The sequence below is a fragment of the Podarcis bocagei genome, assembly GCF_964188305.1.
Source record: "Podarcis bocagei genome assembly, chromosome: 1".
NCBI lineage: Eukaryota > Metazoa > Chordata > Lepidosauria > Squamata > Lacertidae > Podarcis > Podarcis bocagei.
Window position 1 is genome coordinate 28,342,989 of NC_138125.1, and position 15,021 is coordinate 28,358,009.

The following is a 15,021-nucleotide window of genomic DNA, read 5'->3' on the forward strand; positions in this document are numbered from 1 at the left end:
CACTCTTCTCCAGGATGAAGAGGAACCATTGATGAGCACCCTTTGGGTTCGGTCAGTCAGCCAGTTACAAATCCACTGAGTGGTAGCAGAGTCAAGACCGCATTTTACCAGCTTCTTTACAAGAATATCATGGGGCACCTTGTCAAATGCCTTGCTGAAATCAAGGTAGGCTATATCCACTGAGTTCCCTTCATCTACCAGGCTTGTAATTCTGTCAAAAAATGAGATCAGGTTAGTCTGACATGACTTATTTTTCAGAAATCCATGCTGACTATTGGTGATCACAGCATTCCTTTCTAGGTGCTCACAGATTGTTTGCTTAATGATCTGCTCCAGAATCTTCCCTGCTATTGATGTCAGACTGACTGGGCGGTAATTATTTGGGTCCTCTCTTTTCCCCTTTTTGAAAATAGGGACAACATTTGCCCTCCTCCAGTCTGCCGGGACTTCGCCTGTTCTCCAGGATTTCTCGAAGATGACTGCCAGTGGTTCTGAGATCACATCTGCCAGTTCTTTTAATACTCTTGGATGCAGTTCATCTGGCCCTGGAGACTTGAATACATCTAAACTAGCCAAATATTCTTGTACTGTCTCCTTAGTTATTCTGGGCTGTGTTTCCTTTGCTGAATCATTTGCTCCAAATTCTTCAGGTCGGGCATTGTTTTCTTTATCGGAGAAGACTGAGGCAAAGAAGGCATTGAGGAGTTCAGCCCTTTCTGTGTCCCCTGTTTGCATTTCACCATCTTCTCCTCTGAGTGACCCCACTGTTTCTTTGTTCTTCCTTTTGCTACGAACATACCCATAAAAGCCTTTTTTGTTGCTTTTAACCTCTCTAGCAAGCCTGAGTTCATTCTGTGCTTTAGCTTTTCTGACTTTGTGTCTACACGTGCTGGCTATTTGTTTGAATTCCTCTTTGGTGGTTTCCCCCCTTTTCCATTTTTTGTACACATCCTTTTTTAATCTTAATTCAGTTAAAAGTTCTTTAGATAGCCACCCTGGCTTCTTTAGGCACCTTCCATGTTTCCGTCTCATTGGTATTGCCTGACGTTGTGCTTTTACTATCTCCCTCTTAATAAACTCCCAGCCATCATGAACTCCCTTTCCTTTTAGTATTGCTGTCCATGGGATCTCACCCAGCACTTCCCTAAGTTTTATGAAGTCAGCTTTCTTAAAGTCAAGAAATTGAGTCCTAGTATGCTTGGCTGCTCCTTTCCGCTGTATAGTAAACTTCAGAAGAGCATGATCACTCGCGCCTAATGATCCTTCCACTTCTACCCCACTAACCAGGTCATCAACATTGGTTAGGACCAGATCTAAAATGGCTGTTCCTCTTGTTGCTTCTCCCACTTTCTGGACAATGAAGTTGTCTGCAAGGCCAGTGAGGAATCTGTTTGACCTTATGCTCTTGGCTGAGTTTGACGTCCAACAAATATCTGGGTAATTGAAGTCCCCCATTACTACTATCTCCCTTCCTTTTGCATGCTTGGCCATCTGTTCCAGGAAGGCATCATCTATGTCCTCCGTTTGGCTTGGGGATCTATAGTAAACTCCCACAATGAGGTCTCTGTTATTCTTCTCTCCCTTAATTTTGACCCAAATGCTCTCACATTGGCTTTGAGGTTCTAAATCTTGGATCTCTTCACAGGTATACACATCCCTGACATATAACGCCACTCCTCCTCCTTTCTTGTCTGATCTGTTTCTCTGAAATAGATTGTATCCCCCCATTATTACATTCCAATCGTGGGACTTATCCCACCAGGTTTCAGTGATGCCTATTATGTCATATTTAGTTTGCTGTACCAAGAGCTCAAGCTCATCTTGTTTATTTCCCATGCTTTGCGCATTAGTGTACAGACATTGAAGTCCATTAATCATTCCCCCGTGTCTCTTATTTAAGGATTTTTTCCTCCCACCACTAGGTCCGCGTGCTGTTTGCTCCATTTGGTCTATGACATTTGGATGATCATCTTCATTAATTGATAGACTCCTACCTTCAGGAGCACTGTCTCCCTCCCCCACATTAGTCAGTTTAAAGCCCTCCTGATGAGGTTTCTGAGATTTTTGGCAAAAACATTCCTCCCAACCGTTGTGATTAGCTGTTGTGAGGAAAACAGAACAGAGACATCACAGCTTCAGTTACTATGAAAAGGATGAGTCAGTAGGCCGGTTGGCTGATTTAATCCTCATTCAATACTCGAAACTAACAAGAACGAGGAAGCTTCTATTAATAAAAAGTGAGACAGATGTCACATAATTGAGTGGAGAAAGTTTAACAGCGATGAAAGGAAGTTGGGTTATTTTTGTCAATAGATGTTAATTAAACTTTGGCACTTACCACCCCCTCCCAGATGGCATTTGTTTTCCTAGAATTGGACAGTAGAGCAAAGGGCCATGTAAATATTGGCTGCAATTTCATAATAATGTTGACCCAAGGGAAGGGTTTTCTTATACTGTCAGTGATAGCAGGGGGAAGAGCCCTCTGCACAACTGGCAATGGTAACCCTGAAGCAAAGCAATTCATCACAAGTCATTGAGAAATATCTGCAAGTTGCTTATGAATCTCTCATCCTACCTATACAAAAGGGTGTTATATGAGCAGGGGTGGGGATATCCTGAGTTGTGTGCTCGCAGCCCAACTGATGTGCTAAGGTGAGGGAGGAGCAGGCACTAGTCTCAACTGAGACACCATTTTATCCATCCCAGCTGCTGACAGTTGACCATATCAGACTTGAGACCATATCTGAGAGGGCAATTCACAAGGAGGGAGGCTCTGTGAGGGCATCAGGGCACATAATTCCCTCAACTGGAACTATTCTATTTGTTATTCTGTACATAGGAAGGAATGTACACAGGAAGTATTGGGCAGTGTATCTGAGTTTTAAAAATTTACCTCAGAACATAGGAAGGTGCCTTATACCAAATCAGTATTGGACTATTTAGGTCAGAATTACTTATTCTGATTGGTAGCAGCTCTACATAAGAACATAAGAAGAGCGTGCTGGATCAGGCCAATGGCCTTCTAGCTCAGCATCCAGTTCTCACAGTAGCCAACCAGATGCCTGGATTCGAGCAGGATCCAAGCACACAAGCTCTCCAGGATTTCAGACTTGGGTTTTTCCCATGAATTGATGCCAGGAATTGAACCTGAGACTTGTGCATGCAAAATATAGGTTTTACCACTGCGCTATGGCCCACACTTCCCACTCCATTTCATGTATCACTAAGACTGCATGCACACCATGCAATTAAAGCACATTCAAAGACTATTCTTTCCCTCAAAGAATTCTGGGTACTGTAGGTTGCCCCTCACAGAGGTACCATGCACAGAAGGCTTCAACAAACGACAGTGCCTGGAAATCTTTGAGGCAGAAATGGACCTAAAATGTACTTTAAAGATGTAATGTGTCCACAGCTTACACTAAGCAAATGAAAGAACAGAAGAAGAGCCTGTGAAATTGTTTGTGAAAATGTCAATACATTTTGGTGTGTTATGTTACTCCCTTTGCCTCGTTTGCGACTTCAGGGTCGCACTTCCAATTAAGGATACATTTATAAATAATGTACAGAGAATTAATACATTATTAATACATGTTTCTGCAATGGCTAATCGACTGCTATTGAGCTCAGCACGTTTCTAGGTGGCTTTTAACAATAGCCCATAGCCAGTTCAAATGTCTTTGATGCACTCGTTTCAACAAACTTCTACTTCCATTTGTGAGATTTTGTTTGTGGCTTCTGAAGAGTCTTTCACAATATCCACACTATGCATGTGTAAGGTTGCTCTTTTGGTGCTCCTCTGACCCAGATGTGTGCCGGAAATAGTGTGTGCGCACTTGCATGGGTGCTCCTCCGACCCAGAAGAGTGCACATGCCCATCCTCCAACGGACAGAGCGTCGACCAACCCATCCTGGGATAAGGTTGCTGACCTCTGAGCTACATTGTGGTTCCAAACCAGGTAAAATTAGTTATGCTTACATCTTTTTCAAATTAGTGGGACAATTTAGCCACAACTGGCTGAAGGACTGCAGCCAGTGATGTGTGGTGAAATTTTTCATAGGGGAACAGTTAGGGCCAGAGGCGCCAGAGTGTGAGAGGGATGGGGAGGGCAATGTCATGCATGTGACATTGTGACATCCTGATGTTGCACATGTGAGCATCCTCCCTCCCTAAGCTGGGCATAAGCTTCCCGGACTTTGTGAAGGAGTTGCCAAGGCTCTGACAGGATGCTGGAGCCCTCCTGCCGCCTTCCAAAAGCCAAATAGGCTTTGGGAAAATGGCAGGATGGATCTTGGACCATCGGAGCCTCGCACCTCCCTCCCTAAGCCAGGCAGAAGCTTCCCAGGCTTTGGGAAGGAGGCATCAGAGAAGCATTTAGGGAACTAGCCTAGTCCCCTTAGTCCAATGACCACACACCACTGACTGCAGCACAAACAACCATCTAGTCCATGGGTAGGCAAACGAAGGCCCAGGGGGCCGGATCTGGCCCAATCGCCTTCTCAATCCGGCCTGTGGACGGTCCAGGAATCAGCGTGTTTTTACAGGAGTAGAATGTGCCCTTTTATTTAAAATGCATTTCTGGGTTATTTGTGGGGCCTGCCTGGTGTTTTTACATGAGTTGAATGTGTTCTTTTATTTAAAATGCATCTCTGGGTTATTTGTGGGGCATTTGTTCTTCGGTTTTTTTCAAAATATAGTCTACCCCCCCCCCAAGGTCTGAGGGACAGTAGACCAGCCCCCTGCTGAAAAGGTTTGCTGACCCCTGCCTTAGTCCAATGACCACACGCCACTGACTGCAGCACAAACAACCATCTAGCCTTACATTTAATTTTGGAAAAAGTTGGCAGTGTTGTTGCTTTTAACCCAGCTCTTCCTAACCCGTAAAAGCAAATGAGATACGGTTTGCCCATTTGCCTAGCATTTGCGTTTCCCCTATGAGTCCCATAAGCAAATGTGAGCCCACACCACTTTTCCTACAGGAAGAAGAGGAGAGGGGGGGAAATCAACACTTTTATTTAGAACTAAATTACTATTTTTCCTGCATAAGGCAAGTCATTAACCTTTGCCTAATCATTACCTCTGGAGATAATTAAAACCAATCCCACAGAAATCCCAGCTAATATAGTAAGCTCTTGAAAAATAATACAGAGAAGGAAATGGTACTTTGCTTCCCAGACAGACTGATTTCCCTAGAGAATATGAATTTCTGGGAACTTTACAAACTCCTGTCTTGGAGCAAAATGTGACTTTGAAATGGACAGTTTGTATTAGGTTAGCAACCTCCTGGAAATGTATCCTTTATTAATGGTCTTGGGGGGGTTGCCAGTAAATGGGTTTAGTTTTGCCTATAGTGGTGCCTGATTAGAGCCCAGGAACTGATAAAAGGATGCTAATATTTCTTAATGCTGGTGGATGTTTCCTGAATGGGCAATTCATCCGTAAGAGTAGAGTCTGAGGGCCAAATAAAACATATGGTAGTTGTGTGGTTATTTTTGTTTAAGAAGTAGCTGCTGTGGGGAGTATCTGGACTTTGACCATGGTGGGAGAGGGGCTTAGACTTCACCCTGTTCCCCTGTAGCATTTTGGCTTTCCTGGCTTGCCATACCAGGAAGTGTCTTTGTTAGCTCTCAGGCGCTGTGCCTTGAGTTTCTGTTCTGCATTACCTGCAGCTATCTGCTGCATTGCTTTCCCCCTGTAAGCCTCCTATTACTGTTGGAATTCATGTTGGTTATACACTTGCTGTGCAGCCTTATTTTAGTGATATTTAATACTACCAATAAGCATGGGATCCCTCTGAGACACACAGAGTGGCTCCTCATGAACCAGAGAGAAAGAACAAGCACAGGCAACTCAGTTTCCAAGCCTTAGGAAAGTCATTACAAAAATTTCCTGTTATGTACTGAGTTGAATAGGATCCAAAATGCAGCAGTCTGATTGGTCCTAGAACAACAGGATCCAAAATGCAGCAGTCTGATTGGTCCTAGAACAATGCAGCAGCATGATTGGTCTGCAGGAGCCACCCAATCCAGCTCCAGATGGAAGTGAATCCACAACCTGATTGGCCTACAGGAGAATTCCGGAATTAGCCAATCACGTGCAGCCCATTGTGTAAACAATGTATATAAAGCAGATACTTTGGGAAAATTTTCATTTCCTCCTCACCACTATGAGCTGAATAAAGAGCATGAAATCCACTTTCGACTCTGACTACATGTCACTTCCCAAGCTAGTCTGCACATTGCATGGAATATTTGTGTCCAAATCATGTTGTCTATGCACTCTGACCACATATGCATGTGTGTGTGTTTTTCCGGATTTGGCAACAGCAGGAGCTATGAGTAAACTGATGTGGACTTGCTGTTCTCCTGCCTGGTAGGAGTGCATGCTGATTGACTCCACATGCACTCTGCTTGTATTGTTCTAAAGGAAGCAAATATTATAAAACATGTGAACTGACCCAGACCCTGTGATTGTCATATGAGACTCCTCTCTTTGTGGCCCTTCCATAGGAGGGTGGCAACACAAGAATTGCTGTTTTCAGCCATTGGTTTAGTATTGGGTGCCAGTCAAACCTTTCCTTTTTACCAGGGCTTTTGGTCCTTAATTTCAAGGGCTTGGGGGTAGTTGTGGCCTCTTTGGGTGGGGCAGGATATAGGGGACCTGTATTTTATTTGTATAGAAGTTCATGTTTGTGTGTGTTTTTCATGTTTGTGTGTGTTTTAATTAGTTTTAGTACAGTGGTACCTCGGGTTACATACGCTGCAGGTTACATACGCTTCAGGTTACTGACTCCGCTAACCCTGAAATAGTACCTTGGGTTAAGAACTTTGCTTCAGGATGAGGACAGAAATCGTGCTCCGGTGGCGCGGCGGCAGCAGGAGGCCCCATTAGCTAAAGTGGTGCTTCAGGTTAAGAAAAGTTTCAGGTTAAGAACGGACCTCCGGAACAAATTAAGTACTTAAGCTGAGGTACCACTGTATTTCTATTGTGTTCATAAGTTGCTTTCAGTTGTTTTTATAAGTCAAATGATACCATCAACATCATTAAAAGTCTCCTGTGTTCTGTTATCCAAACATGATAGTGGTGAGGAGTACATAAGAATGCTTAAGTCAATGAATTAATCCAGTGGTAAACACTGTTGAAATATCTAGAGCACATAAACAGGGATCAAATAATAGCTTCTGTAAAACCTTTGCTCCAGCATTCTCAAGTCTTACACTCCCATCATGTAGAAAATGTTTATTAATTTACTGGGTCTTGAAAGTGCTAGATGTTTAATGATGTGTAGATCAGACCCCACCTTCCATGGGAGGTTCAGCCGCTTATATATTTGCATGGTTACTTTCATTATTCTGTTTCATATAATCCTGTTTAGCTGCAATAGGATAAAAAGATAATGCACAACATCTAACTGTACCATGAGATTTTCATTGCCATGCCAGAAATACCTATTTTTAAAATTTCAATATTTACATTCATTTCAGTTGTTAGCAATAATTAACAGGAAGAAATTAAACCCAAGGTTGTCACCTTTTGCTTTTTTTGGAACAAATTATCAGTTCAATCCATATAGTCAGCTGAGCAGGGAGGGGGGAACTTTTCACACTTCAATGTACATAATATTTCTAAATTTAAGGATATGGTGTGATAGGGAAAGTTTGCTAGTAAAAAAGAAATGCAATTGTTGCCTATAGCAGAAACAGAATTTAGTCTGCCACTCTCTGAATACTATACTTACCTAGGTGTAAGCCTAACTCAAATCAATGGGACTTACTTTTGAGTAGACATGTGTAAATTGTATTGTTAAATCTATATATCTTTAAATAACTCTTCAAAGGAATCACAATATAAGATCTCATTTTTGCTTATAATGAAACCACCATAAGATTGGATGGGATGTTCTCTACAGTCCAATCTAAATGTTGGAAATGCTTTACATTTCCTGCAGGGTTTGCCTAGATGTGATGGAGATACCAAATGGTGCAAAAATTACTGGGAATGGGGTTTAGGAACTATTTGTCAGATAGCGATCTATAATTTAACTCAAGAACCTATGCCGGCGTTATTTCAAGTAACATTCCGTATGTGTTAAAATCTCTTATATTGCATTTATTATTAGCTGTGAAAATAGTCTGGGCTCGGTGCTGAAAAAGAATCCTATACCTGAAAGGATTGAGAGTGTGGCCGTTAAATTTTTTTAGACATTATGGAAGTTGATATTGTCCAACTAATGTTATCCACAGAAGATCTGGATCAGTTGGATTTAATGCAGTTGGCCTTAGGAAGTTGAGGATTTAGCCAACGGTGGCTAATGCCCATTAAGGCTGGTAGGGCAGAAGTCAAGGAGCCCAACACTAGGAAGTGCCAGAGCCAACACCAGAAGGAACCAACTAAGGACACATTGGCACCATACATTTAAAGCGCTATCAAACCACTTTAAACCACCATGGCTTCCCCCAAAGAATTATAGGAAGTGCAGTTTGTTAAATCTGGTAGGTGTCAAGAGTGCGTGCAGGAGCCAGGCCCTGTGACCAGTAGGGCTTCGCAGGACTGGGGCCTTCCTAAGTTTGTTCTGGAGAGGCAAGGCGCAGCCGCACAGGTGAGGCCACTTAGTAACTCACTACACCTGGTGGCAAGAGCCAGGAAGGGATATAAGGTCAGCATTTCCCTTCAGCTCTTTGCCACAGCAACACGTTTCCTGCCTTGCTGCGTTTGGCTCTTTGCTTCCTGATCCTTGGACCTCGGCTTCTTGACTCCTTGTATCTCGACCCTCGGACCCTGGACTTCATGACTCCCTGCTTCCTGACCCTCGGACCCCTGGCTTCTGGACTCTCATTCCTGCTCCCACCCCGCCATCTTGCCCCCAATGTCCTCAGCCGGGACTTTGACTGCCCACAAACTGGACCGTGACAGTAGGAGTTCTTAAGAGACCCCCTATTTGCCTCACAGAACTACAGTTTTCAGAGTGGTTTAACAATCAGTCCCTCCCCACGGGGAACCTTAGGGAATAGGGGGTCTGCTGACAACTCTCAGTACCCTAAACAACCACAGCTCCCAAGATTATTTCTCATTTTAAAGTGGTACCACAGTGCTTTAAAGGTATGGTGTGAATGTAGACCAGGCTCCACCGGGCATAGGGGTAACCTGGTGAGGCTCTTGGCTAAGTGGGGATTTGAACCCAAGTCTGTCTAATCTGTTGTTTTTGTCCATGGAGTCTTCTTGGCAGGGATACTGGAGCGGCTTGCCGGTTCCTGTTCCAGGTGGATCATGTTTAGTCAAAACTCTCCACTATGACCTGTCCGTCTTGGGTGGCCCTGCACAGCAAAGCTCATAGCTTCTCTGAGTTATTCAAGCCCCTTCACCACGACAAGGCAGTGATCCATGATGGAGGCAGTGGAAGACAGGAGTGTCTAGCGTGCTCTGGTCCATGGGGTCACGAATAATAATAATAATTATTATTATTATTATTATTATTATTATTACCCCACCCATCTGGCTGAGTTTCCCCAGCCACTCTGGGCGGCTCCCAATCGAGTGTTAAAAACAATACAGCATTAAATATTAAAAACTTCCCTAAACAGGGGTGCCTTCAGATGTCACGAAGAGTCGGACACGACTAAACAACAACAACTGTCTAATCTGACACTAAAGTACACCATACTTGCTCAGCTAACATGCAGCTAGTTTCCCTACCAAAGTCTAGCATCACAGAACCCCAAACAATGTTTTGCCAAGTTCTCTGGAATATCAATATTGTAATTCACCTGGTTTAAAGGATGCCTTGCAGAAAGAGAGCCTCAAGACTTCCCAAAACAAAAAATACAAACTGGATCTCTTACGGGCTTCTCAGCTCTACCTTGAAAATTTCAGCATGTGCACTGTGCACTTTCTCATTACGCCAAGCAGGGAGTGGAGCAAATTGGCTAGCTTTCCTTGTCTACGTGTAAATTTATTTCTCGTTGCACAGCCGATGCTATCGCCTGTCTGGTGCCACACCGGAGCTGTGTATCACTGTGGCCAATACCCACGGAGTTTGTCAGTTCTACAGTGTGATTTTTATGAGGTTTGTGTAAAGGTTTCATGAAATAAATCACTCGCTTTTATCATTCCATGTAGTACTTGCTTGCATTATTTATAAGGGCTTGGCAATGCATCATGTTGGCTCATGCTAGAAACCTATAAATAATCTAATCTAACATAAAATGTAAGGCCCCAAATCAAGCAAATATAAAAGTATATTTTCTCTTTTGAAGAAAACCCAGCCAACTGCTATTTGAAAATGCATCAAAATGCAGGAAGATATGTGATCATATCTAATATTTAGAGATGAGAAATACACCTTTAGAACTGATGCATACTGTCGAGTGAGGATGTCGAATCATAGTGGCAGTGCTTAATATTCTTAAAAGTTCAGGTGGGTGTACTCATGCACAAAACAGCAAGTGAGAGCTGTCTGGAATAGTTCTCCCTTCCCATATTTGAAGCAACCAGGTTCTGGATTATTTCAGATCAGGGGTTTACCAAACTTTTTGAACCGAAGGGCACATTTCAAATTTTGAGAAAATGCTGTGACAAAATGGCAGCCATGGGTTGCTTGACATAACACAAAACAATCAGCCTTACACCACATCCCAGACAACCTCATGCATGCTTGCCTTGGGAAGTTACCTGTGTTGTGCTGTTCCTGATTTGTGTGGAGAGCGCACAATATTGATTTTGCACACACAACAAAACTGTTGCTGTCTTAATGAGGGAGCATTCCCCAGCAACAAGAAGAATATGCAAACACATATCACACCCATATACAGAAGACTTGAGCACCCCACATACATATTTAGAACTGCCTCTTCATGGATGAAGAAGATGCCTGCCAGTTTAAAATAAAAAATAAGAAATTGAACCACTAAATTGTTGCCCTGGTGCCCCTGGGGACTGAGTTGGTGATATCTGTGTTTGATAGTCTCATTTTGGAATATGCACAATATAACAATCTGGTAAAAAGATGGAGAGCTTCACATGAATGCCTTCAATATTCCTTGGGCCACAGGGGGGCATGTAAAGCTGCTCTAGGAAATCACATTCTGAAGAACATACCTACAGTTGACTGCCCCTGCTGTGGAGCATTCAATCTTTATCATTTTTGCTGGAAACAGAATACTGGGTTAGACAGATCACTGAACTGATCTGAAAAGATCACATTCTTGTCAGAAACTAAGCCCAAGAAATATCAATGTGTGGTACTGAAAACATTCCATAGACATGAACTGCATTCTCCGGGAAATATAATGATCACTTCGAAAGGCCTCTCTCATAGAGTTGTAGAATTACTATTGTTGTTAACTAATTTCCAAAGGCAGAAAATTTAATGGTCTTTTTGCTTTGCTACAACTTAAAAGAAAACATACATACACCCACGCTCACATGTTCATGTCTGGTACAGTATTTGGTTGATGCTGAAAATGTATCCTATCTCTGAAATAATGCAAAATAGAGCAATTCCAAAAGTCTGCAGAACTCCACCTGGTCATTAACATGTAAATCACTGCCTTAATTAAAATGGAACTTAATGGAATGGTTTCCAGTCCTCACTTCTAAGTACTTGGGGAATAATTAAAATAATCAATTAAATTTGTGTTTATGTTTCTGGTCGCTGGCAAAAAAAAACAAAAAAACAAAGCCTAAGCTGCCTTTAAGAAAATAACTGTCTTAAGGAAAATAACTGTCTTAAGGAAATGAGTGCAAGGATAAGATCAAATGGCCCTGGTGCTTAGCCCATAAAACTAACAAGAACTATCAGTGACTCTCTCTGTGTGTGTTGCAATAGAGGCAAGCTGCATTTTACAGCTCTACAGAAAAAAGTAATGATCAGAAACTAAAGGTTCCTTTCTCTCACTACTTTTTATATGCAGATTTGTCATAGCTCACTCTTCTTGCCATCAGCCTTTCACCTCCTGAAGAAAAGTTCTCCATTTGCTTGAGCTGTGTGGAGATAGGGAGAGAATGGATACAGAGCATTCCTGTCCTCTCATCATCTTATGAATTTGAATGATAGTAGATTCAGGATGGACAATCAAAAAATCTTCTTCACAAGGAGAATTAAAGTATGGAAAACACTGCCAGGAGGTTTGGCGAGATTTCATGGTTTCAAGAAAATACACTGAAGGCAAATCTTATCAATAGCTACATGGAGCATTCACGTCCACAGGCTATATGCCCCTGGCCTGAATCCAAGATATAGACAGCAAGGGAGAACTATTGCATTCATGTCCTGACTGTGAGTTTTTAAAATCAGCTCTTTTAATTATTATTTTTATAGCAAATGTAACAAAGGAATGGAGAAAAACAGAGAAAGAAAAAAGAAAAAACCAGCCTCTCACATTAAGAATACAATAACCATCAATACATCCATCATAATCTTGATGTATAAATCGATATAAACCATCCAAATGTCCACACGAAAGTATAATAAATGTGTTCAAATGTAGCAAGGGCAACAAGGACCTCAGGCCTCTGCACAATAGATGGTGAGTGTTTCTCCTTCCAGGCTTGAAATATGAGACGGCATTCAAATGGTACTTTATTCTATCGTCACAACGTTTCCTTCACATTTAATGTGATCTTTCATATGACATAAAAGCCACTTCTAGAAATCTAGTGGAACCTAGTGGAAGTTTAGCACTCATTTCCATGTTAATTGTTTCCGAGACAACAAAATCCTTTTGCAACTCCATTAACCGAAGGAAATCATGAGAGTTTGCCCTGACAGAATTTTGGGCTGTATAATAGCATGCATTTATTTCCTGCCATTTAAAATTTAGCATATCATACTGGTATATTGATTTTAAGAAGTCACTGTTCCATAATGGAACAGGTACAGCCATGTAAAAGGAGCAGTAGAAATCAGGTCAGAAACCCTAGCGTTATAATCAGGAAAACTAACACAACCCCACATCTGAATCAGACCCTCCAACATTCCTCAGATGAAAATAGGGAGATTTCTCACTCCCCCCCCCCCATTTTTGCTTTCCCCCACCCCACACACAGAGCATTTCCAATCACATGGAGGGCAAGTGGCTGGGGAAACCCAGCCAGATGAGCAGGGTATAAATGATAAATTATTATTATTATTAAGTGCCACCACCATTACACGAACGGGACACAGCACACACATCCTCCACTTTCCCAAGAATTAATCTTAATCCCTATTTTATTTTATTATTTTATTTTATTTATTTTATTCTTTGGTAGATTTGCAAAGATACTGACAAATAAATTTTAGAAAGGGGCAAGATTAGACATGGATGTGGATGATGATGATGAAGTCCCTATTTCCCCCACCAGCACTGCCGCTGCTGAGCTCGGGGAGAAATAGGGAAATAGGGACTTCATCATCATCATCATTATTCTGGGATGACTTTTTTGTTAACAGATGTGGATTTTGTCATATGCTTGACATCAGTTGTGGCATTGCATGAAAGCAATGTATATTTTCCCCCTTAAGAATGAGTTCATTTGCACAGAAAAAGGCTAGGAAAGCATTCATTAATTTTAAAAAATTCAACTTATGTTTAACTCTTGTTCTTCTTTGGAGCCCTATTTTTTTGTGTGTGGCATCATTTTTCCATGGCATCATTTATTATGGGTACGGGCCTCAAAAGACGGAAGTGGTCATGGTTACCCCTGGGCTCTGTGAGGGCCTGAGCATAGATAGCATCATTCCATCAAGCCTAGCTGAGCTGCAGAAACTGCCTTGTAAAAGTAAAGTGAGTTGGAATGCTTTGAAGACCAACTTATTTGGCTGATAGATAGAAACCACAAAAGCATTGCTTCTTCATAATTTTCATTCATGGTCATGCTCAGTGCTGTTTGAATCCGTGACTGGAGAGAATGGGCCCAGGAGGTTCTTAACCGATAAGGTCACATTCAGAGATGCCTACAACTCCCAAATGCACCCAAGGAAAACTTCCCTGAATTAATATTCATTCATTTCAACCTGAGCCAAGAATCAAATGGATTATTATTGAGTGACATTGTTCCTCCCATGCTGGGAGGATTTGAAATCGGGGATTGCTAATGAAGCATTGCCTCTTGCTTCTGAGGTAACTGAAATATTAGAAGGGGGAGGGAATTAAAAAGTTGAGTGTGTTTTTCTCTGGGATCAGACTAGTAAGCACGCCAAGCAAAATGAATGTCAGTGACCAAAATAGTCCTAGCAATTTCTTGACCATGATCAATGGTTCCTCTTCATTCTGGAGAAGAGTGACTAGTGGGGTGCCACAGGGTTCTGTCTTGGGCCCGGTCTTATTCAACATCTTTATCAACGACTTGGATGATGGACTCAAGGGCATCCTGATCAAATTTGCAGATGACACCAAACTGGGAGGGGTGGCTAATACCCCAGAGGACAGGATCACACTTCAAAACGACCTTGACAGATTAGAAAACTGGGCAAAAACAAACAAGATGAATTTTAACAGGGAGAAATGTAAAGTATTGCACTTGGGCAAAAAAAATGAGAGGCACAAATACAAGATGGGTGACACCTGACTTGAGAGTAGTACATGTGAAAAGGATCTAGGAGTCTTGGTTGACCACAAACTTGACATGATCCAACAGTGTGACGCGGCAGCTAAAAAAGCCAATGCAATTCTGGGCTGCATCAATAGGAGTATAGCATCTAGATCAAGGGAAGTAATAGTGCCACTGTATTCTGCTCTGGTCAGACTTCACCTGGAGTACTGTGTCCAGTTCTGGGCACCACAGTTCAAGAAGGACACTGACAAACTGGAACGTGTCCAGAGGAGGGCAACCAAATGGTCAAAGGCCTGGAAACGATGCCTTATGAGGAACGGCTAAGGGAGCTGGGCATGTTTAGCCTGGAGAAGAGGAGGTTAAGGGGTGATATGATAGCCATGTTCAGATACATAAAAGGATGTCACATAGAGGAGGGAGAAAGGTTGTTTTCTGCTGCTCCAGAGAAGCGGACACGGAGCAATGGATCCAAACTACAAGAAAGAAGA